General features: G+C 39.8%; 1 long non-coding RNA gene across 1 annotated transcript in view; it reads left to right on the top strand.

The window, feature by feature from the left end:
* LOC113931865 overlaps nucleotides 1-22666 on the top strand; it is a 30818-nt gene extending 8152 nt beyond the window's left edge. Inside the window, exons 2-3 of the long non-coding RNA XR_003522899.2 lie at nucleotides 10939-11120; nucleotides 21284-22666. This is a non-coding gene — a long non-coding RNA (uncharacterized LOC113931865). The remainder of the gene's footprint in view (nucleotides 1-10938; nucleotides 11121-21283) is intronic.
* Nucleotides 22667-23266: the final 600 nt, after the last annotated feature.

Genomic DNA, 23266 nt, shown 5'->3' with positions numbered 1-23266 from the left:
AATTCTTACCCAGTTCAGTGGTATGGTCTTAACGTTATTAGAGACCTGTATTCTAGAGTACTTGTCAGAGTCTTTTCCCTGAATCTCCGTAAATGAAGGACTTTTGCAAAAGCATCAGAGTAAATCTTTTGTCTGTAAATGCCAAAAGTCTTAAAAATTGCAGTGGTTAAGGATCTGATTAGAGTTCATTACAATGCAACCAACAAGGTAGTTTGGTTATTTCTGTGACACACAGCACTTCAAGATTAGAACTAGAATTGCAAGTGATAACATACCAGGACATATCAGATTTCTAGGAGTTCCATACAATTTCTAGAACACTAATCTTAACATATATTTAAATATAATCTAAGAAAGTTTATCATCACTTATTTGACAATGCTTCCCATGTGATTTAACAGAAATAAGACAAATTCTTTTATAAGGAGAACAAATCCTTCAAATATTCTAGGAATCCTTGAATATTTTAAAGTTAGTTTGTGGTCAAGACTTCATTTTAAAATTTGATTTTGGGAAGTTTGTCAAATATCAGAAGCTTTGCATATTTGATTAAATAGGATCACAGATCATTATGAAACCATACTTAGCTATCAATTTAACCAAAGTGCCTTAAAGACTTCACAGGCAAACACAGAAAGTTAAATAGCTGTAAAAAGCCTTAGCTCTTTTAATATTAAAAAGAGAAAAAAAAGTAACAAAGACCTGATAAAGACAACACACAGAATCTTTGTTTTTCTAGGTAGGTTGCATTAAAGGTAAAGAAAAACATTATTTAGGGCACCTGGGTGGCTCAGTTGGTTAAGCGACTGCCTTTGGCTCGGGTCATGATCCCGGAGTCCTGGGATTGAGTCCCTCATCGGGCTCCCTACTCGGCAGGGAATCTGCTTCTCCCGCTGACTCTACCCTCTCTGTGCTCTCTCTCTCTCTCAAATAAATAAATAAAATCTTTAAAAAAAGAAAAATTATTTACAATTTTTTATTAAAAGCAGACCAATAATTTAAGTTTATCCTTTTAACAGAAAAACCAAATTTTAATTTTGTACGAGCTTACTTTTGATATTAACTCATTTTAAATAAATTCATTTTAATCTTCCTCAATTGAGCACACATTAAAGTCCCACTTTAAAAATTCCTGTTTCACAAGGCTTTTACAATGTTTGTTTTTCCTCTTTAAATAATAAGCCTCACTTTAGGACAAATTACATTTTTTTTAAAAGATTTTATTTATTTCTTTGACAGAGAGAGAGGGAGAGCAGGAACACAAGCAGGGGGAGTGGGAGAGGGAGAAGCAGGCTTCCCTCCGAGCAGGGAGCCCGATGCGGGGCTCAATCCCAGGACCCTGGGTATCATGACCTGAGCGGAAGGCAGATGCTTAACGACTGAGCCACCCAGGTGCCCTACATTTTTTTTTTCCTTAAAAAATAAAAGGTATGAGGAATAGAAATAAACTCTACCCCCTATGTGGGGCTCAAACTTATGACCCTAGATCAAGGGTCACATGCTTTACTGACTGAGCCAGCCAGGTGCTCCTACTCCTTATACCTTTTTTTTTTTTTAATACCAACAGCACACATACTTTTCTTGCATATGGAGATATTTCCTTTAATTTTAGTAGATTTAACCACATATATTAGAATTTTTAACACTTAGATTTCACTAGATAATAAAGTTTAGAGTCTAAGTGGTAAGAAATTATGAATTGTTGCACCAACATTCTTTAGATAGGTAAATTTATGAATACATTTCATAATTTCTAGAAACATGCTTTTTCATAGTACAAAATTCAGTAAAGCACAAAAAATGTTTACTAACAGACCAAATTTATCTTTAGTTTTTCTGTAATAAGGAAGGTAAAAGTAGATAAACCCAGGTTCAGTAATAAATGTTTCATTATTTAAAGAAGATCTAGATATTCAATGTAATTAATTTAACTCATTACTTAACCTGAAACCTTAAAGTTTTTGTTAGCAAAACATTTTGGAAGCTATTTAGAAAGTTTACCTAAAACTTTTAAATTTATTTTTTTTTAAAGATTTTATTTATCTGACAGAGAGCACAAGTAGGCAGAGCAGCAGGCAGAGGGAGAGGAAGAAGCAGGCTCTCTGCTGAGCAGGGAGACTGATGCGGGGCTTGATCCCAGGACCCTGAGATCATGACCTGAGCCAAAGGCAGACGCTTAACCCACTGAGCCACCCAGGCACCCCAATTTACTTGTTTTTAACAATTATAGTTAGATTACCCACAAGCACTTCATGACATACCCCACAAAGTCATCCATTCTTCCAAGCTATTCTGTTCTTGTTGAAAAATTTTGTAACCTAAACATGAACTTACTTGACTTTCAGTAAACCCAAGCAAAATAAGAATTTATTTTAAAGCTGATAAATTCATTCTATTGAATATTTTCCTAGATCATGTGAACCTGAAATTCGTTTGGACTGTTTCTATTTTGACAATTTTCATAATACTAAATTTTTATATTTTCATAATACTAAATTTTTATAAACATTTAATTTTAAGCCAATTAAATAGAGCTCTTTACAAATGAACTCTGGAAATAACATTGAGAGGTAGAAAAACACCCATTTATAACGCACATACACACACAATACAAAACTCACTAGTTTATAAACAGTTGCCATAAAGTTTACTTGCTCAGATGGCTGAAGTGTTTTTACTATTTGTGGAAAAGACTTTTAAGATTGGTATTTGTCGATGAGGAGCAAGATGGCGGAGGAGTAGGAGACCTGGATTTCGTCTGGTCTCAGGAATTCAGCTGAATAGGGATCAAACCATTCTGAAGACCTACGAAATCAGCAGGAGATCGAAGAGGAGAGTAGCAACAACTCTCTGAACAGAGAAGCGACCACTTACTGGAAAGTAGGACGTGTGGAGAAGTGAATCCAAGGGGATATTCGGGAGGATAGACGGAGGGGGAGGGGGCCTCCGTCGGCCGCTTCTGGCAAGTGATAGAGCCGCGGAGCACAAAATCGGACCTTTTAGAAGTCAGCTCGGCTGAGGGACGTCGCTGCAGTGGCTAAGCAGGGGGTGGAACCCTCGCGGGACAGTGTGGTCTCAGGATCCTTGGGGTCACAGAAAGTCCGGGGGTGCCTGAGTGTGGCAGAGCTCCCAGGTATTGGAGCGAGGAAGCCGGCTGCAAAGACGGAGCCGAGGCGTTGGCTCTCAGCTCGGGGTTGCCATAAACTGTGATCCGCGGCCCAGTCGGGCCACTGCTCCTCCAGCAGGGACCCAACAAGCGGCAGATCCTGGGAGACTCCCCTTCCTCCCCCGGGGAGGAGCGGCACGGGAGCGCACCGCAGGGATCTGCTGGGTTTGGAGACTCCACACGGGGTCAGGTGCCAGAGATAGAAACACTTGGTCACAGGCCCGGTGAGCACGGAGTGTGGCCGGAGACCGGGGAGACGGGAGTGACTGCTTTTCTCTGGGGGCGCACTGAGGAGCGGGGCCCCGAGTTCTCAGCTCCTCCAGGTGGAGATTGGGAGGCCACCATTTTCACCCTGGTCCTCCAAAGCTGTACCGAGAGCTTGCAGGGAACAAAATCTCCTGAGAGCAAACCCGAGCAGCTTCCTTAGCCCGGACCGACAAGGGCGGGGCAATTCAGCCTCCGGCAAAGACATTTGGAAACCACAGCAACAGGCCCCTCCCCCAGAAGATCAGCACGAACAGCCAGCAAGCCAAGACCAAGTTTACCGATCAAGGAGAACGGGAGAACTCCAGCGCTAGGGGAATACTGCACATAGAATTCATGGCTTTTTTTTTTTACCATGATTCATTAGTTCATCAAAGTTAATTTTTGTTAACTGTTTTTTTTTTTTATTTTTCTTTTCCCCTTTTTCAACCAACATCTTATCAATCCCTTTTTTAAAAAAAAAAAAAACTTTATTTTTCATTTTTAGAGTCATATTTTATCCCTTCATAGTAGTTACCCTTATTTTTGGCATATATATATAAGTTGTTCTCTCTTTAAAATTTTGAGATACAGTTTCTTCTAACAGATCAAAATATACCCTAAATCACTAGTGTATGGCTTTGTTCTAGTCTCCTGCCTGATCACATTCTCTCCCTTCTTCCTTTTTTTTCTTAAATCTTCTTTCTTTTTTCAAACAACTTCTTATCTTATCAAGTCCTTTTATAAAATCTTTTATAATTGTCATCTTTACAGTCATCTTCCATCCCTTCATTGTATCAACCCTTATTTTGTACATATATGTCTTTCTTCCTTTAAAATTTTAGGAGGCACTTGTTTCTAACAGACCAAAATATGCCCAAAATCTAGTGTGTGGCACTGATCTATGCACTAGCCTGATCATATTTGATCATATTCTGCTTTTTTTGTATTGTTCTGTTTTTGTTTTTATCTTTTTTTTTCTCTTTCTTTTTTCTCTCTTTCCCTTTCTTTTCCCCTGGTTTCAGGTCTTTTCTGATTTGTATACAGTATATTTGCTGGGGACGTTGTAAACCTGTTAGCATTTTGTTCTCTCATTCATCTATTCTCCTCTGGACAAAATGACAAGACGAAAAAAATCACCTCAGCAAAAAGAACAAGAAGTAGTACCGTCAGCCAGGGACCTACTCAATACGGACATTAGTACGATGTCGGACCTAGAGTTCAGAATCATGACTTTAAAGATACTAGCCGGGCTTGAAAAAAGCGGGGAAGTTATTAGAGAAACCCTTTCTGGAGAAATAAAAGAATGAAAATCTAACCAAGTCGAAATCAAAAAGGCTATTGATGAGGTGCAATCAAAAATGGGGGCACTAACTGCTAGGATAAATGAGGCAGAAGAGAGAATCAGTGATATAGAAGACCAAATGATGGAAAATAAAGAGGCTGAGAAAAAGAGAGAGAAACAACTACAGGATCACGAGGGCAGAATTTGAGAGATAAGCGATACGATAAGACGAAACAACATTAGAATAATTGGGATCCCAGAAGAAGAGTAAAGAGAGAGAGGGGCAGAGGGTATAATGGAGCAAATTATAGCAGAGAACTTCCCTAATGTGAGGAAGGAAACAGGCATCAAAATCCAGGAGGCACAGAGAACCCCTCTCAAAATCAATAATAATAGGTCAACACCCCGACATCAAATAGTAAAACTTACGAGTCTCAGAGACAAAGAGAAAATCCTGAAAGCAGCTCGGGAGAAGAGATGTGTAACCTACAATGGTAGAAATATTAGATTGGCAACAAACCTATCCACAGAGACCTGGCAGGCCAGAAAGGACTGGCAAGATATCTTCAGAGCACTAAACGAGAAAAATATGCAGCCAAGAATACTATATCCAGCTAGGCTGTCATTGAAAATAGAAGGAGAGATAAAAAGCTTCCAGAACAAACAAAAACTAAAGGAATTTGCAAACACGAAACCAGCTCTCCAAGAAATATTGAAAGGGGTCCTCTAAGCAAAGAGAGAGCCTAAAAGCAGCAAAGATCAGAAAGGAACACAGACAACATACAGTTAACAGTCACCTTACAGGCAATACAATGGCACTAAATTCATACCTTTCAATAGTTATCCTGAATTTAAAGGGGCTAAATGACCCAATCAAAAGACACAGGCTATCAGATTGGATTAAAAAACAAGACCCATCGATATGCTGTCTGCAAGAGACTCATTTTAGACCCAAAGACACCCCCACATTGAAAGTGAGGGGGTGGAAAACCATTTACCATGCTAATGGACACCAAAAGAAAGCTGGGGTGGCAATCCTTATATCAGACAAACTAGATTTTAAAACAAAGACTGTAATAAGAGATGAGGAAGGACACTATATCCTACTTAAAGGGTCTATCCAACAAGAAGATCTAACAATTGTAAATATCTATGCCCCTAACATGGGAGCAGCCGATTATATAAGGCAATTAATAACAAAAGCAAAGAAACACATTGACAACAATACAATAATAGGGGGGGACTTTAACACCCCCCTCACTGAAATGGACAGATCATCTAAGCAAAAGATCAACAAGGAAATAAAGACTTTAAATGACACACTGGACCAAATGGACTTCACAGACATATTCAGAACATTCCATCCCAAAGCAACGGAATACACATTCTTCTCTAGTGCCCATGGAACATTCTCCAGAATTGATCACATCCTAGGTCACAAATCAGGTCTCAACCAGTACCAAAAGATTGGGATCATTCCCTGCATATTTTCAGACCACAATGCTTTGAAACTAGAACTCAATCACAAGAGGAAAGTCGGAAAGAACTCAAATACATGGAGGCTAAAGAGCATCCTACTAAAGAATGAATGGGTCAACCAGGAAATTAAAGAAGAATTAAAAAAATTCATGGAAACCAATGAAAATGAAAACACAACTATTCAAATCTTTGGGATGCAGCAAAGGCAGTCCTGAGAGGAAAGTATATAGCAATACAAGCCTTTCTCAAGAAACAAGAAAGGTCTCAAATACACAACCTAATCCTACACCTAAAGGAGCTGGAGAAAGAACAGCAAATAAAGCCTAAACCCAGCAGGAGAAGAGAAATAATAAAGATCAGAGCAGAAATCAATGAACTAGAAACCAAAAGAACAGTAGAACAGATCAACGAAACTAGGAGCTGGTTCTTTGAAAGAATTAACAAGATTGATAAACCCCTGGCCAGACTGATCAAAAAGAAAAGAGAAATGACCCAAATCAACAAAATCATGAATGAAAGAGGAGAGATCACAACTAACACCAAAGAAATAAAAACAATTATAAGAACATATTATGAGCAACTCTATGCCAGCAAATTAGATAACCTGGAAGAAATGGGTGCATTCCTAGGGATGTATCAACTACCAAAATTGAACCAGGAAGAAATAGAAAACCTGAACAGACCTATAACCACTAAGGAAATTGAAGCAGTCATCAAAAATCTCCCAAGAAACAAAAGCCCAGGGCCAGATGGCTTCCCAGGGGAATTCTATCAGACATTTAAAGAAGAATTAATACCTATTCTCCTGAAACTGTTCCAAAAAATAGAAATGGAAGGAAACCTTCCGAACCATTTTATGAGGCCACCATTACCTTGATCCCAAAACCAGACAAAGACCCCATCAAAAAGGAGATTTACAGACCAATATCCTTGATGAACATGGATGCAAAAATTCTCACCAAAATACTAGCCAATAGGATCCAACAGTACATTAAAAGGATTATTCACCACGACCAAGTGGGATTTATCCCTGGGCTGCAAGGCTGGTTCAACATCCGCAAATCAATCAACGTGATACAATACCTTAACAAAAGAAAGAACAAGAATCATATGATCCTCTCAATAGATGCAGAAAAAGCATTTGACAAAGTACAGCATCCTTTCTGGATCAAAACTCTTCAGAGTATAGGGTTAGAGGGTACATACCTCAATATCATAAAAGCCATCTATGAAAAACCTACAGCGAATATCCTTCTCAATGGGGAAAGGCTGAGAGCTTTTCCCCTAAGGTCAGGAATGCGGCAGGGATGTCCACTCTCACCACTGCTATTCAACATAGTATTAGAAGTCCTAGCCACAGCAATCAGACAACAAAAAGAAATCAAGGCATCCAAATCGGCAAAGAGGAAGTCAAACTCTCACTCTTTGCAGATGATATGATACTCTATGTGGAAAACCCAAAAGACTCCACCCCAAAACTGCTAGAACTCATACAGGAATTCAGTAAAGTAGCAGGATATAAAATCAATGCACAGAAATCAGTGGCATTCCTATACACCAACAACAAGACAGAAGAGAGAAAAATCAAGGAGTCGATCCCATTTACAATTGCACCCAAAACCATAAGATACCTAGGAATAAATCTAACCAAAGAGGCAAAGGATCTGTACTCAGAAAACTATAAAATACTCAGGAAAGAAACTGAAGAAGACACAAAGAAATGGAAAAACGTTCCATGCTCATGGATTGGGAGAACCAACATTGTGAAGATGTCAATGCTACCTAGAGCAATCTACACATTCAATGCAATCCCCATCAAAATACCATCCACTGTTTTCAAAGAAATGGAACAAATAATCCTAAAATTTGTATGGAACCAGAAAAGACCCCGAATAGCCAGAGGAATATTGAAAAAGAAAAGCAAAGCTGGCGGCATCACAATTCCGGACTTCCAGCTCTATTACAAAGCTGTCATCATCAAGACAGTATGGTACTGGCACAAAAACAGACACATAGATCAATGGAACAGGATCGAGAGCCCAGAAATGGACCCTCAACTCTATGGTCAACTTATCTTTGACAAAGCAGCAAAGAATGTCCAATGGAAAAAAGACAGTCTCTTCAACAAATGGTGTTGGGAAAATTGGACAGCCACATGCAGAAGAATGAAACTGGACCATTTCCTTACACCACACACAAAAATAGACTCCAAATGGTTGAAAGACGTAAACGTGAGACAGGAGTCCATCAAAATCCTAAAGGAGAACACAGGTAGCAACCTCTTCGACCTCAGCCGCAGCAACTTCTTCCTAGAAACATCACCAAAGGCACGGGAAGCAAGGGCAAAAATGAACTATTGGGATTTCATCAAGATAAAAAGCTTTTGCACAGCAAAAGAAACAGTCCACAAAACCAAAAGACAACCGACAGAATGGGAGAAAATATTTGCAAATGACATATCAGATAAAGGGCTAGTATCCAAAATCTATAAAGAACTTATCCAACTCAACACCCAAAGAACAAATAATCCAATCAAGAAATGGGCAGAAGACATGAACAGACATTTTTCCAAAGAAGACATCCAAATGGCGAACAGGCACATGAAAAAGTGCTCAACATCGCTCAGCATCAGGGAAATCCAAATCAAAACCTCAATGAGATACCACCTCACACCTGTCAGAATGGCTAAAATTAACAAGTCAGGGAACGACAGATGTTGGCGGGGATGTGGAGAAAGGGGAACCCTCCTACACTGTTGGTGGGAATGCAAGCTGGTGCAACCACTCTGGAAAACAGTATGGAGGTTCCTCAAACAGTTGAAATTAGAGCTACCATTCGATCCAGCAATTGCACTACTGGGTATTTACCACAAAGTAACAAATGTAGGGACCCGAAGGGGTACATGCACCCCAATGTTTATAGCAGCAATGTCCACAAGAGCCAAACTGTGGAAAGAGCCAAGATGTCCATCGACAGATGAATGGATAAAGAAGAGGTGGTATATATACACAATGGAATATTATGCAGCCATCAAAAGGAATGAGATCTTGCCATTTTCAACGACGTGGATGGAACTGGAGGGTCTTATGCTTAGTGAAATAAGTCAATCAGAGAAAGACATGTATCATATGACCTCACTGATATGAGGAATTCTTAATCTCAGGAAACAAACTGAGTGTTACTGGAGTGGTTGGGGGTGGGAGGGATGGGGTGGCTGGGTGATAGACATTGGGTAGGGTATGTGCTACGGTGAGCGCTGTGAATTGTGCAAGACTGTTGAATCACAGATCTGTACTTCTGAAACAAGTAACGCAACATATTTTAAGAAAAAAGAAAAAGAAGAAGATAACAGGAGAGGAAGAATGAAGGGGAGTAAGTCAGAGGGGGAGACGAACCATGACAGATGATGGACTCTGAAAAACAAACTGAGGGTTCTAGAGGGGAGGAGCATAGGGGGATGGGTTAGCCTGGTGATGGGTATTAAAGAGGGCACATTCTGCATGGAGCACTGGGTGTTATGAACAAACAATGAATCATGGAACACTACATCAAAAACTAATGATGTAATATATGGTGATTAACATAACAATAAAAAAATTAAAAAAAAAAGATTGGTATTTGTCCTGGGAATTAATCTTACAGAGGTTGTGCTAGAGTTCGTGCATGAGAGCTATTTTAGCAGTTTTCATTTTAGAAAGTGCTCTTCCCTTTTTGCCCCTTCAGTCTCAGGTGACTGGGGGCTGTGTTTACATTGCAAAGCCATAAGGTTTATAACTTTAAAGGACAGAGAAAGAATGCCAGTTGTTGTTGTTTTAAAGAGATTCAGTGTAATTGTTATCTTTTTGAAGCACGGGGCAATTTTGTTCTAATATCCTGATCTTTTGTAATATCTGCAAGCATTTTGAGAGAAATAGACCAAGTTTGGGGTTATTAAAGACCAGCATTTCTGGTGTTGTAAAGATCTGCAAGGCAGAGGCTGTTTTTACCTCCCTCCCAGGAACTGGATTACAGCCTGAATACTAAGTGACTGAGTCACCTTTTTAAATTAAACTAGATACTTCATATCAGGGAGATTTTACCTAAAATGGGAATCAAGAGACTTAGGACTTTGTAAAGTCTGTATAAAGTATTTTAACAAAAGCCTTCTTTCTGAGTACACAATTCAAACTTGGCTTCTATTAGTCCCTGAACATCAATCTTCTGCTGATCATTTTCAGGCAGACCTAGGAGATGTTTTGGTCACCTGTTTTCTGTGTGGGGGCGGTGAGGGGTGGTGTTGTGAATGGCCACTAATCTTCCTAATTCCTCTCTAAATTTGTGAAGGAGGAGGATGGAGGTAAACGGGCTTTATGATTGGAAAGATCTGCTGTTGTCCAGGGGACATTAATTCTTTTGTGTTGGGGGGGGCGGGTCTAGGATGGCAGAACCTGAGTACAGAGCCCTGGAAAGTAGGAGCAAATCCGGCCTTACTACCAGTCTCTGGAGCTTGTGTGAAATTCATTTCCTGACTTTCAGCACTTACATGAGTCATCTGTGTACTCTGAGCCTAGACATTAGGCCAGAGTGCTCTCTGTAAATCATATAGGGAAAAGGAAGTTAAAACAGGGAGGTGGCACCAGAGGGTGAGAAAGATAATTTGTTAGATGTAGATCCTAATTTTTGTGTTAAGTCTAATTTCTGTTCTTTCATCTTGTCAAGGGAGTCCCTAAGGCTGTTATACCAATAAAACAATTGAGAGATCTCTGTAAAGAATTTTTTCTTTCAGGTATAGCCACTTTAAAGAACTCATCTTCGGGCCATTGATACGTAGGATCCTACTAATCCTCAATTGCTACTCAGACCAATACAAATTTTTTATGGAAAAACATGGAAGCAATGTTCCAGACCGTGGACACAAGAGGTAGCCCTAGGAAGGGCACAGATGATGCAGGCCCTGTGATACACAAGGTATACTCCCCAAAGTAGTTTACAAAGCAAAAACATTTTTTTTTTTGCATAGGCAGTAAGGATGGTGTAGTAAGGCAGCATCTCAGAGGTCTCCTGAAATTGTGAGACACCTGTAGTCGCAGACCCACTCATCTGTGACACTGGGCAAGCGCTAGTGGAATGGAACTTTCCAGTACTAACAAGCAACAAAGATTAAGATGATAAAGGTCCCTTAGGGGCTGGGACTTCTTATCACAAATTCCCCTGACAGCTGACACAGCCAAACAAAGAAAATGCTGCCTGTAATTTTGTGTCTCAGAATCCCATTCTATTCACCTGGCCACCAAGGCAAACCTAGGTCAGTGCACCCTCTGGATTGTGGAGACCAGAGGGAATAATCTTCCTGGTGATAAAGGCAAGCTCTAAGGACACAGGAGACAAAGGAAGAACTTCATTTTGTTTTCACATAGAGGACCCAAACAGCAAATTTTGTCCAAACAGATGCCAGTCTTATAAGAACCACGAACACACCATTTTCTGAGGCTGGCTTGAACAGTAGTCTTCTAAGGGCATAAGACCTGTGTTCTTTCTCTATGGTAATTCCTTCTTATAACAAATGACTCCAAAGACAGAGACAAAGAAAAACCATGACCATCTCTGTGAGGAAATGGATCAGTCATACCAAGAGTACTTTACCAAATTTACCAGAATCACTAAGCCCAGGAAACTAGTTTCACAAATATTTTCTCCTTCTGATCTAAATTTAGAAAGAAAGAGAAGATAGACACTCACCAATCTCACTCCATTAGACCAGGCAAGCTGAGATCAGGAGACTGATGTGATAATGATTTCTACCTTCTGCCAAGGATTCTTACTTTCTGCTGGCTGTTCATCAGATGTTCTAGGATTTCTCAGCTGCAAAAGCCTCAAAGCAAATAGTATCCAGTGAGGGAAGTTTATCCTACTGACTATGCCAAATGTTGGGGAGGAAAACTTTTATTCTACCCTTTGAGATTCTTCTAGGTGGCCTAAGAATTAAATTGATATGAGACATTAATAGAATTAAAAACCCCAAAGTTTATTACATGTGCACAGAGGCCCAATATTAAAATTGAGACCCAAAGAAATGGTCAAGTCATGCAGCATTTTTTTTTTTAAGATTTTATTTATTTATTTGACAGAGAGAGACACAGCAAGAGAGGGAACACAAGCAGAGGGAGAAGGAGAGGCAGAGGGAGAAGCAGGCTTCCCACTGAGCAGGGAGCTGATGCGGGGCTCGATCCCAGGATCCTGGGATCATGACCTGAGCCGAAGGCAGATGCTTAACCGACTGAGCCACCCAGGCGCGCCACGTGCAGCTTTTGGGTGTTTTAGTCAAAGAAATCTAAATCTATGAGGAAGTGACAGAATAAAGAAAACTTATGTTCAGGAGCTTTGATTAGTAAGGAATTCTAAACAGAATTTGGGCTGTGGTAGTAAATCAGTAAAAGTAACAAGGGTCATTCACATAGGCTTCCTTGGTCCTGAATTTCCTCTTATGATAAAGATGTTTCCAAACCTCCTGGTACAAGGAGGGTCCTTCATGTGAGAGATTTACTCATTGGTTTCTGGGGAAAAGGAGTATCAGAGTGTTCTTCCTGCACTGGCTGTTTCTTAAGTAACTTTAAATTATTAATATGCAGTTGTTGAACATTTTGGGGTGGGCTGCCTTGGAACCCTGCTCTGGTAAATCTGTGACCCCACCAGGCAGATCAAATGAAGACTGTCCAGTTTAAAGCTCCCTTCCCAGAAAGATTTTCTTGGTGTGGATTTTCTCTATGCTGGAGAGTAAGCAGGTGGTTTGGAAAGGTTGCATCTCCACAGCGCAGAGGTCCTAGGCTGCCCAATGCCAGCTAATAGGTAGGTACTCTGCATGCATAGACTACACGGATCTGTTAAGGTGTCAGGCAATGCCAGTCACAGAAGTGGGCTATTAGGGGTATAAAGTATCTTCCTAATTCCAAACTCTGACCTACACCAATATGCATATTCTCTCAACAGCAGAGCTGTGGGAAACTGGACCACCCTGCTTGGGTATAGCCTGGCAGGCTGATGGAATATCCTCCAACAAGAGATAACTGGGAGCCTTGGTAACTGGTCCCATTCTGGCAAGGCAGACTGGTTTCCTCCAGTGATGCCTTCAGGCGGAATATGGGCATTTGTTTAGGTTAGAACTTGGAATTAGGCAGATGCCATGGACCTCCAAGAGCCTGCTCTTGACACCTAGACTCTCTCAACATTTGCCCCATTCCAGGTACCTGGCTTCCCTGGCCTGTGTGGCTGGGACATGTGCAGTATATACCCTGTCAGCCAGCCATGGGTAGCCAGGCCCCCAGCCGTGTGGAGCTGGGGCCAGTAGCCAACCATTTACATAGCTTCCAGAGCAAAAGAGAATCCACCCCCAGAAAAATCTTTCGGTGGTGGCAGCTTTAAAATGGCTACACTCAGTACATATTTGGACTGGTTGCCTAACAGGGTCCGAGGCTTCTTCCATGTGTCTATTATTGGAGGATACCTGGTCCAGTCTGCTCAGCCCCATCCGGCAAGGCAGTCCAGTTTTCATCAGTTCTGCTGTCAGGGGGATTCTTCACATTTATGTAGGTTATGGCTTGGAATTAGGTGATGCCTTGTACCCCCCAAAAGCCCTCTTCAGTGACCTGGCCTCTCAAGACCTGTGCTCTATTCCAGTTGTCTACCCTGAAGTGAACTGCACCACATGCTCAGGGCACATCCTGTTGGCCAGCCTTGGGAAGCTGAGGCCCTCCAGGCCTGTGGAGCTGAGGCCCGTGCCTAATCATCTGTATAGTCTCCAGGGCAGAGGAAGCCCACTGGTCATAAATCTTTTTGAGACAGCAACCAATTCCCATTTGGATTGGTTGCCTAATGAAGTTCTGGGCTTACCACTGATTGAGGCTCCCAGGTGTTTTTTAGTGAACGATCCCCTGGCCGGCCAGCCAGCCAATTGGCCTCATCCTAGAAAGGCAGTCAGATTCCTCCGTTGCTGTGTATTGGTCTGATACAATTTCAAATCTACTTGTTTATGACAGACAAAAAGTGCTTTCAGAGGTAAAGTTGTTTTGATATAAGAATAAAGTGAAATGTGTCAGGAAGTCAACATCTCATCTGTTCTCACTGATGAGAACTAGTAGCTCAGCAGCTGAGGGGCCCCACTGAGGGCTTATCAATAAAAACACATGAAGAAGTAAGTATGGCAAGGGTACATTAGTCTATGAATACTGAGAGTTTGTGAGCTTGATCTGCACAAGGGTATACTTTGCTGATCTAAAATAGCTCTCAGAAAACACTGGGGCAATTAGTTCTTGCCATGATCAAGGGTATTCCTTTACTGATGGTGGCAAAAACCATGCAGAAGGCTTGCTAAGGACATCATCTTGCCCATCAACACTCTGGCCATCAATCCCTAGCAACCTGCTCTAGCAACACAGGACTCTCTCCGCTGCAGCAGCAGCTGGATGTCAGCTCTCAGTCGACTAACCTGTCTCTCTCCAGTATCAACTCCTATCAAGTGTTAAAAAAAAAGAAACAAGTAGTCCAAAATGGAGTCCTTTGCCCTCAACCACAGTAAACCAAGACTTAATGAATTTTCACCATATCCCGGGAGTGTGATCTTCAATTTGAAATTTCCTGATCAGCACCAGTGAGGTGACATGGTAACAAACCCCGCGGGTCCCTTTCCCCTTAAAAGAAGATGTCTTGGCCTGAAACACAATCCTTTCTTTTGCTAATGACTTCCTTGCTCTCCCCTCCTTCTTATAAAAACCTTTCATTTTGTACAACTCCTTGGAGCAGCTCTTTGCTAGATGGGAGGATGCCTTATTCATGAATTGCTTAATAAAGCTAATTAGATATTCTAATTTGCTAGGTTGAATTTAGTTTAACAAAATGTTCACTTCGCCTAAATTTAGACTATTCCTTTCATTGCCCTTTGCCAGGAACAATAGTATGATTAATCTATCATTGATTTGGAATATATTTCTTTGTTGGCTTATTAAAAGACATTATTGTATATGCTATTGGCTTGTAAAATTCCACATTGAAATATAGAACACTTAAAATTTGGTGCTAATGTTGCCCACAATAGTTCCTTTTTTTTTTTTTTTTTAAGATTTATTTGGGGGGTGGACAGAGGAAGAGGAAAGAACGAATCCTCAGGCAGACTCCCCACTGAGCACAGAACCTGACATGGGGCTGAATCCCAGGACCCTGAGATCATGACCTGAGCTGAAATCAAGATTTGGCTACTTAACCGACTAGCCACTCAGGCACCCCCACCCAATAGTTATCTTAATACTGATTAACCATATTAAAAACCATTTGGAATGCTCTATTAAGCATCTTGATAAAATATCATAGATCTTTGTGACTGGCAGGAGTAAATAGTAAATGTGTCTTACTCACAAACCCTACCAAAATTACTCAAGAGGTGGTTTAGGCATAGAATAGGTTGTGTGTTAACTTCTGAAGATCCCTAGAAACCTATTGAAGACTTAGTCTGGGCAAAACTTTAAGGAAACTCCAGATGTTGGTCTGATCATCCAACCCAGTTATATCCTGTATTAAAAAGAAAGAGCAACTGGAAAAAAAAAAAAGAAGATAGCAGGAGGGGAAGAATGAAGGGGGGTAAATCAGAGGGGGAGATGAACCATGAGAGATGATGGACCCTGAAAAACAAACTGAGGGTTCTAGAGGGGAGGGGGTGGGGGGATGGGTTAGCCTGGTGATGGGTATTAAAGAGGGCACGTTCCGTGTGGAGCACTGGGTGTTATGCACAATGAATCATGGAACACTACATCAAAAACTAATGATGTATGGTGATTAACATAACAATAAAAAATTTAAAGAAAAGAGCAACTAAGGAAGACATTATAGAGCTCTTCTTAGGAGCATTAAGATACATAGACACCTACAGGTAGAAAAGAAGAGTGCTAGTGAGATAGGGAAACTGAAGGACTCTATAAAAATCTGTTTTTCCTCCTTCTCCTGCTTCTATTCTTGCTAGAACATTCACCCCCACTTCACACATGCCTCATAATGCAGATAGTATAGGTCTTCTTTATAAGGGACAAGCAGTTAATGATTTCTCTAGAATAGATAACATCTAAAGAAGGACAAGATAAAGCCATCGTGCACATATTCTAGAACACCAGCACTACACATCTCAATGCCAAGACCTCCTGGCTCCAAGAAATAACACATATGCCCTCGTCTTTGTTCTAACCAGTTCCTGGATGCCTGAGAGGACACATATAACAAACTCACAATCCTCAGTAAAAACCCCAGATCCCAAGCAAAGATGAGACTCTCTTTTGCTTTCTGAGTCTCCCAGATACTTCGTCTGTATCTTTATTCTCTATATACCTTTGGTTAACTCTGTTTTCACTCTTGTAGCTCACATGTCAATTCTATCCCGTGTGCAGTCATCACTGGCACAAAAAGGTATCTCCAGGGTAGACAGAAACACAGATCCTTTTGCCTCTAAGGGCACTAATCCACATCCTGAGGATGATAATTATTTTAACTCTTTTGACACCAGTAACATTAACTAGAAGCTAAGCCCATGGTAATAGACAAAATGATAAATTTGATAATATGGAACCAATCAGAGTCACTGGAGAGCTTATACCAGACAAGAAATGGTAACAATTAAAATAGAATTCTAACAAACTGATTTGGTCACAGAAATTCAGTGGCTATTAGATTTATGTTTCAAAGGAGGACAAAACTTAATCCTCACAGAAACAGAGGTTGTATACCTCAAACCCATGACCACTAATGCTAAATTGAATTAACATCTTAGAGCATCTGGAAAGGATAATATTAATCTACAAAGATCTTCATTTGGGTAGCAGCAACCTGGAGATTAAGATGGCCTATACCTAATATATTATCCCTTAAAACATCTCCATGGAAAACAGCAGGGGAAGCTACTAATATGATGAAAGTAAGACTATTAACTGTGATTTATGATAGGAACAGACACCCACACTGCTAGATGTGGAAGCAACAGAACAAATTAAGAGGTCATCTTCTAAGCTGCATCCTCATAGGATGGATCCACATTATTTGCAGGCACCAGAAACACAGGAAAACTGATTAGTATGAACAGCTCAAGAAGTAGGTCAAGATAAAGGCTAGAGGAGCACCTGGCTGCCTCAGTCGGAAGAGTGTGCGACTCTTGATCTCGGGGTTGGGAGTTGGAGCCCCACTTTGGGTGTAGAGACTGCTAAAAAAATAAACTTTAAAAGCAAAAGATAAAGGCTGTAGCTTTAACCCTCATGTATGTAGACAAAACAGGCCTACACCTAATAAAAATAGACTAAATCAAAATAGATCTAGACCCAAATCTACAAGGCCTTTTTGGCCACCTACACCATTTAGACCACCACCCTTGAAAACAAATGATAAAAGTAGAACCTCAGATACCCCACAAACTACATACGAGAGGCAGAGAAACAGAAACAACCAGCTCATACTAACAGACCTACAGAAAATAAACCCACATATACCCACTAGTCCATTTCCTGTAAATACCGTCCCTTTATAAAACCTAATCCCATTAATAGACAAATCACTGCTAGCCAAAGAGAGCAAACCCTATGAGCTCCCCATAGGGATTCAGCAGTCTCTCCTCTTGGCTCAAGCCAGAGACAATTGCTCATATCAACAGAAACCTCTTTTGCAAATAAAAACACTACCTATACCACTGTGTTGTTAGATACAGGGTCCTAATAACAATGACACAAGGATATCCTACTAATTTAGAAAACTTAAGCAATAAAAAGGGACCGATTTAAGGATGAGAAGGAAAATTAACCCCACACACATGGGTACATAGATTCCTAACAATGAGGACAGACTTTAAAACTAAATGCCCTATAAGTCACAATTTAGAAAACATTCTTGGAATGGATATAATAGGGCACACAAATAATAAGGAAAACATTCAGGAACTTGGAACAAATTCTTGTGCCTACTATCTCACCATATAAATAACTTAATTTGGCCTATCAAAAAGCCAGACAGGTGATATAGATTTACAGATTTTGGGAATTTAAACAGATAATCTCCCCAAGCTAAGGGAGCACTCCCAAATATAGGTGCTATCATAAGCAATATCACCACTGGATCTGGAACTGATTGCATGGGGATAGACTTATCTGACGTGTTCTTTGCTATTCCAGTTGCTAAGGAGAGCCAACCCATGACTGCATTCACATAGGAAGGCAGATGATACCAGTTTTCTAGGTTACCAACAGGATATCTTAACAACCCAGTAATAGCCCACAATCTTCTAACACAAGAATTCCAAGCCTTTCAGGAAAACACAACACACACACAAATTAGCATTTCTTGTACTGATAACATGGTTATTTATGGTGATAACTTGAAACACCTGGGTTACAACAGAGTTAATTCAATTCTCTACACTCAGAGGATGGACAACTGACCCAAGTAATGTCCAAGGACCCCATACTACAGGAAAATTTCTAAGTATAATTTGGTCCTCTGAAGGCAGAAAAATAACAGACCCAGTCATAAACAAGATACATTGCATCCCTATTCCTACCACAAAAGAAGCAGCTCAGAAACTGATAGGACTGTTTGGTTGCTGGAAATAGCACATGCCACTAAATGGGGATAATATCAAAACACATTTATAATAGCAAAAAAGATAGGAAATTCAGACAGACAGAGACTCAAGAGACAGGCTTAACTTATTTCAAAATGCTCTCAAACTTTTAATACATTGGTATCAGCTATTGAGGACTCCTAATATAAACTAAAGTGCCTAGGGGTGCCTGGGTAGCTCAGTGAGCATCTGCCTTTGGCTCCAGTCATGATCTCAGGGTCCTGGGAGGGATCCCCCTGTTGGGTTCCCTGCTCAGTGGGGAGTCTGCTTCTCCCTCTCCCTCTGCCCCTCCCCTCAGCTCATGCTCCCTCACACTCTTTCTCAAATAAATAAAATCTTTTAAAAAACCAAGAAACTAAAGTGCCTATATTCACAAGGGTTTGCAACATGGTGTCTATGGACTAAGACATCGCAGGAACTCAATTTTACTAGATTGAATTTTGGACTAAGATTTTCCCATGGTTCAACAGGTATCAGTGAATTGTAAGACTCAACTGGCACAGTATGAGGCCCTGAAAACTACAGAGCCACTAACAGAAAGTAAGTTAATTATACTTAAACTCCAATAGCCTGTTCTGGAGTTAAGCAGACCCCTGAAAAACAGAGGGGAATTATTCCTGACCATAAAGTCCTAACATAGAGAATGTCTGTTTCCAAGCAGGACTAAATGATGGAGGGTCAGCCCTCTGCATGAACTGAGTAAACCTCCAAAATTCCGGAAGTGGACTTTACAGAATTTCTGAGGGATGAACCTATTTAAGCTTGAGCAGTTGGGCAATGGAGACAACTCTGGTCCATGGCACTCAATGATGAATGGGTTTTAGATGGATCGGCTTCCATCACACCATCTAAAGAAGGCTGGCACACTGTGGCCTTGAGGACTAATGATGGTCTTGACAGAATCAGGTTCTGGAGAACACAGTATGATGAACAAATAGCCATAAATTGATGAATGAATAATCTGTTAAGGGAAGTGAGTGAGGTATATCTTTTCTCAGACTCATGGACAGTAGCTAATGGAATAGGAATTTTGGACATGAACATGGTGGGAAAATTACTGTAAAATACCAAATAAGAACATAATGAGGTAAGGACATAGGGCAGAAAATAGCACTATCTCCTTATTTATCACAGATGTCTCTACACCTCAGAACTCTGAAGTAACCAAACTTAATAACCAGGTAGACAAATTCAGTAGGTAAAGAGGTAGAAATGTGTCAAAGTTTAACTTAACTAACCCAATAATTTATGGCTAGTGAGGAAACCAATTCAAAGCATAACTTTATATAAGCAAGAAGGACAATGGGCTTACAACCTGAACACACAGCTATGCCAAATAACAGAATCATTCTATGGGCACAGCATCAAATAGGTCATGCTGGCACACATTGCACTAGAATATGGTTAGAGGAAAAAGACATGTATGTACCATTAAATACCTCCAATTTCAAATTAAATATGAGAATTGCTAAAAGTTTAAAGCATGGAGGTCATTAATAAATACTTCAGATAAATCAGACTATTCAAAATTATACAAATGATTATATAGGACACCTGCCTATATTAGAGAATAAACTGTATGCATGCATCATTGTAGACACATGGTAAGTACGATTACCCTATTCTTTCAGGAAAATTAATAAAGAATCTACAATCTGAGCATTAGAAATATGGATGCTTGCTCTGGTATCCCAACCATCATAAAATCAGAGCACCACTTTATAAGAACGTGAGTATAAGACTGGGCAAAGAAATAAGGCACGGGGCGCCTGGGTGGCTCAGTTGGTTAAGCAACTGCCTTCGGCTCAGGTCATGATCCTGGAGTCCCGGGATCGAGTCCCGCATCGGGCTTCCTGCTCGGCAGGGAGTCTGCTTCTCCCTCTGACCCTCTCCCCTCTCATGCTCTCTATCTCATTCTCTCTCTCAAATAAATAAATAAAATCTTAAAAAAAAAAAAAAAAAAAAAAAAAAAAAAAAAAAAAAGAAATAAGGCACAATGTGGAACTTCCACTTATCCTATAATCCTACATCCTCTGGGTCAACTGAAAAGTATAATGATTTGTTCAAGCAAAAGCTTAGGTTGCTTCCTAACAATCTAGATGTGAAAGCTTGGACTAAAACAAAATGGGAGGTGACAAGATCTCTAAAGCATAGATATACAAAGGATGGAAAAACTCCTATTGAATGTAAATACACACACACACACACACACACACACACACACACACGTTCCCTAGAACTTTAGGCCTACAAAATAAAAGCCACTATGCATCTTCAACTCTAACAATATTATGAAGTGGATCAGTGCACCATTCTGCTTGCTGGCCATACTATTTTACCTATTGCTCAGTATTGGATATCATACTTATTATATGTATGGGTTTCTCTTCTAACAGTTTCAGCAATAGTAGTTATGCTATCATTCCAAAGTGGAAGGCACCTTCCAGTCCCAATACAACTCCACTGTCTGTGATATCCTCTACTTCCTTCGCAGATCACCATCCTGGGTCACCTTATTTTAAATGAGGACTCGACAGCATCACTAGCATCATCTATACTACCAAGCCCAACCTCTCCATCTCACCTGTCAGGATCAGCACTATCTGCTCACTGAGAAACCTTTAATCAATGGAAAAACCAAAGACTCAGGGAATCTGATGAAGCAGTGGAAGTCTCCAAAGAATCTCTTAAATGATATCCCCTACTAGAGACTGACTTGAAGGATGAAGACTGGCCTAAACTACTAATTGGCCCTTGTTATAACCCAGCTTATATACCAAGACAATCAGATATTGACTTTTCTATGTTCCTTATCATATCTTACTGAATTGAGTACGCAGATACATGGCAGACTGTGAAAATAACCTCAATTTCATTTCTGAGATACTTTCTGTGCCAGTATTTTGTAAAACAGTAGCTGCTGAATAGGCAGAATGAGCAATTGTATCTTTAAATATTAATAGGCCAGAAATTGATCAGTTACTACACTCAATTAACTGAATCCATATTCATCTATTAGAAAACAATCAATCAATCCATGGATACCATGTTCAGTCTTTACAAGAATAGGGACAACCTGTTAGGTGTATAGCAACATGTAGAAAACTTAGCATATAACACATATCATTATCCTTTATGGTGTACATCAGGCTTCTCTCTCACACCACAAGTTTCTACCCTCAAGAACATGGGAATTGAGGTTAGTAAAACCTATCCTGGTCATATTGGAACGTACAATAGTAGGCTATGCTTTGAAATTTAGTATGCAGAACTTTCAAGCCAGATACAAATCCTGAAATTATGTTCCATTTTATCCATATGTCCAATTTATAACCTATGCCAGAAACAAATTCACTAAAGGAAGGAAATTCTTGCAGTTCCTTGTTGGACTTGCAGGAGGTTTACCTGGAGGAACGATGGCAGTCACTTTTTTATTAACATACTTAATTGTGAAAAGCTGAATACTTTTCTATTAAGATCAGGAATAAGACAAGGAAGTCCACTCTGTATTTTTACTCACATAGTGCTGGAAGTCCTGCTGCACCAATCAGATATGAAAAAGAAATAAAGGGCATACACAATGGTAAGGGAGAAGTAAAACTGTCACTATTTGCAAATGACATGATTCTATACATATAGAAAATCGTATAGATTTTCTATACAATTTTTTTGTATAGAATAATTTTTTGTTCCTACAAAAAATTATTAGAATAAATGAATTCTGTAACGTTGCAAGATAAAAAAATAACATACAGAGCCCTGTTATATTTCTATGCACCAATAGCAAAGTAGAAGAAATAGAAATTAAGAAAACAACTTCCCTTACAATTATACCAAAAAAGGATAAAATACCTAGGAGTAAATTTAACCAAGAAGGTAAAAGACCTATAGTCTAACACCATAAAACACTGACCAAAAAAATTGAAGACACAAACAAATGGGAAGATATACCATGTTCACAGATTGGAAGAATATTGTTAAAATATTTGTATTACCCAAAGCAAAATCTATAGATTCAATACAGACCTATCAAAATACCAATTGCATTTTTTATAAATAATCCTAAAATTTGTATGGAACCACAAAATACCCAAATAGAGAAAGCAATCTTGAGAAATAACAAAACTGAAGATATCACATTCCCAGATTTCAAGATACACTACAAAGCTACGGTAATCCAAACAGTGTGGTACTGGCACAAAAATAGACACATCTATGGAACAGAGGAGACCTGAGAAACCCATGCTTGTATGATTAATTACTCTATCAGAAAGAAGGCAAGAATATACAATGGGTAAATATAGTTTCTTTAATAAATGGTGTTGGAAACACTGGACAGCTACATGCAAAAAAATGAAACTGCTTTCTTACACTATACATAAAAATAAACTCAAAATGGATTAAAGACCTAACTGTGAGACCTGAAATCATAAAACTCCTAAAAGAAAACATAAGTAGTAATCTCTTGGACATCAGC

Source organism: Zalophus californianus, chromosome 10 (genome assembly GCF_009762305.2).
Source record: "Zalophus californianus isolate mZalCal1 chromosome 10, mZalCal1.pri.v2, whole genome shotgun sequence".
In the NCBI taxonomy this organism is placed as follows: Eukaryota; Metazoa; Chordata; class Mammalia; order Carnivora; family Otariidae; genus Zalophus; species Zalophus californianus.
Note: the sequence above shows the minus strand (reverse complement) of the source record. Positions and strands in the feature narration are given on the sequence as shown.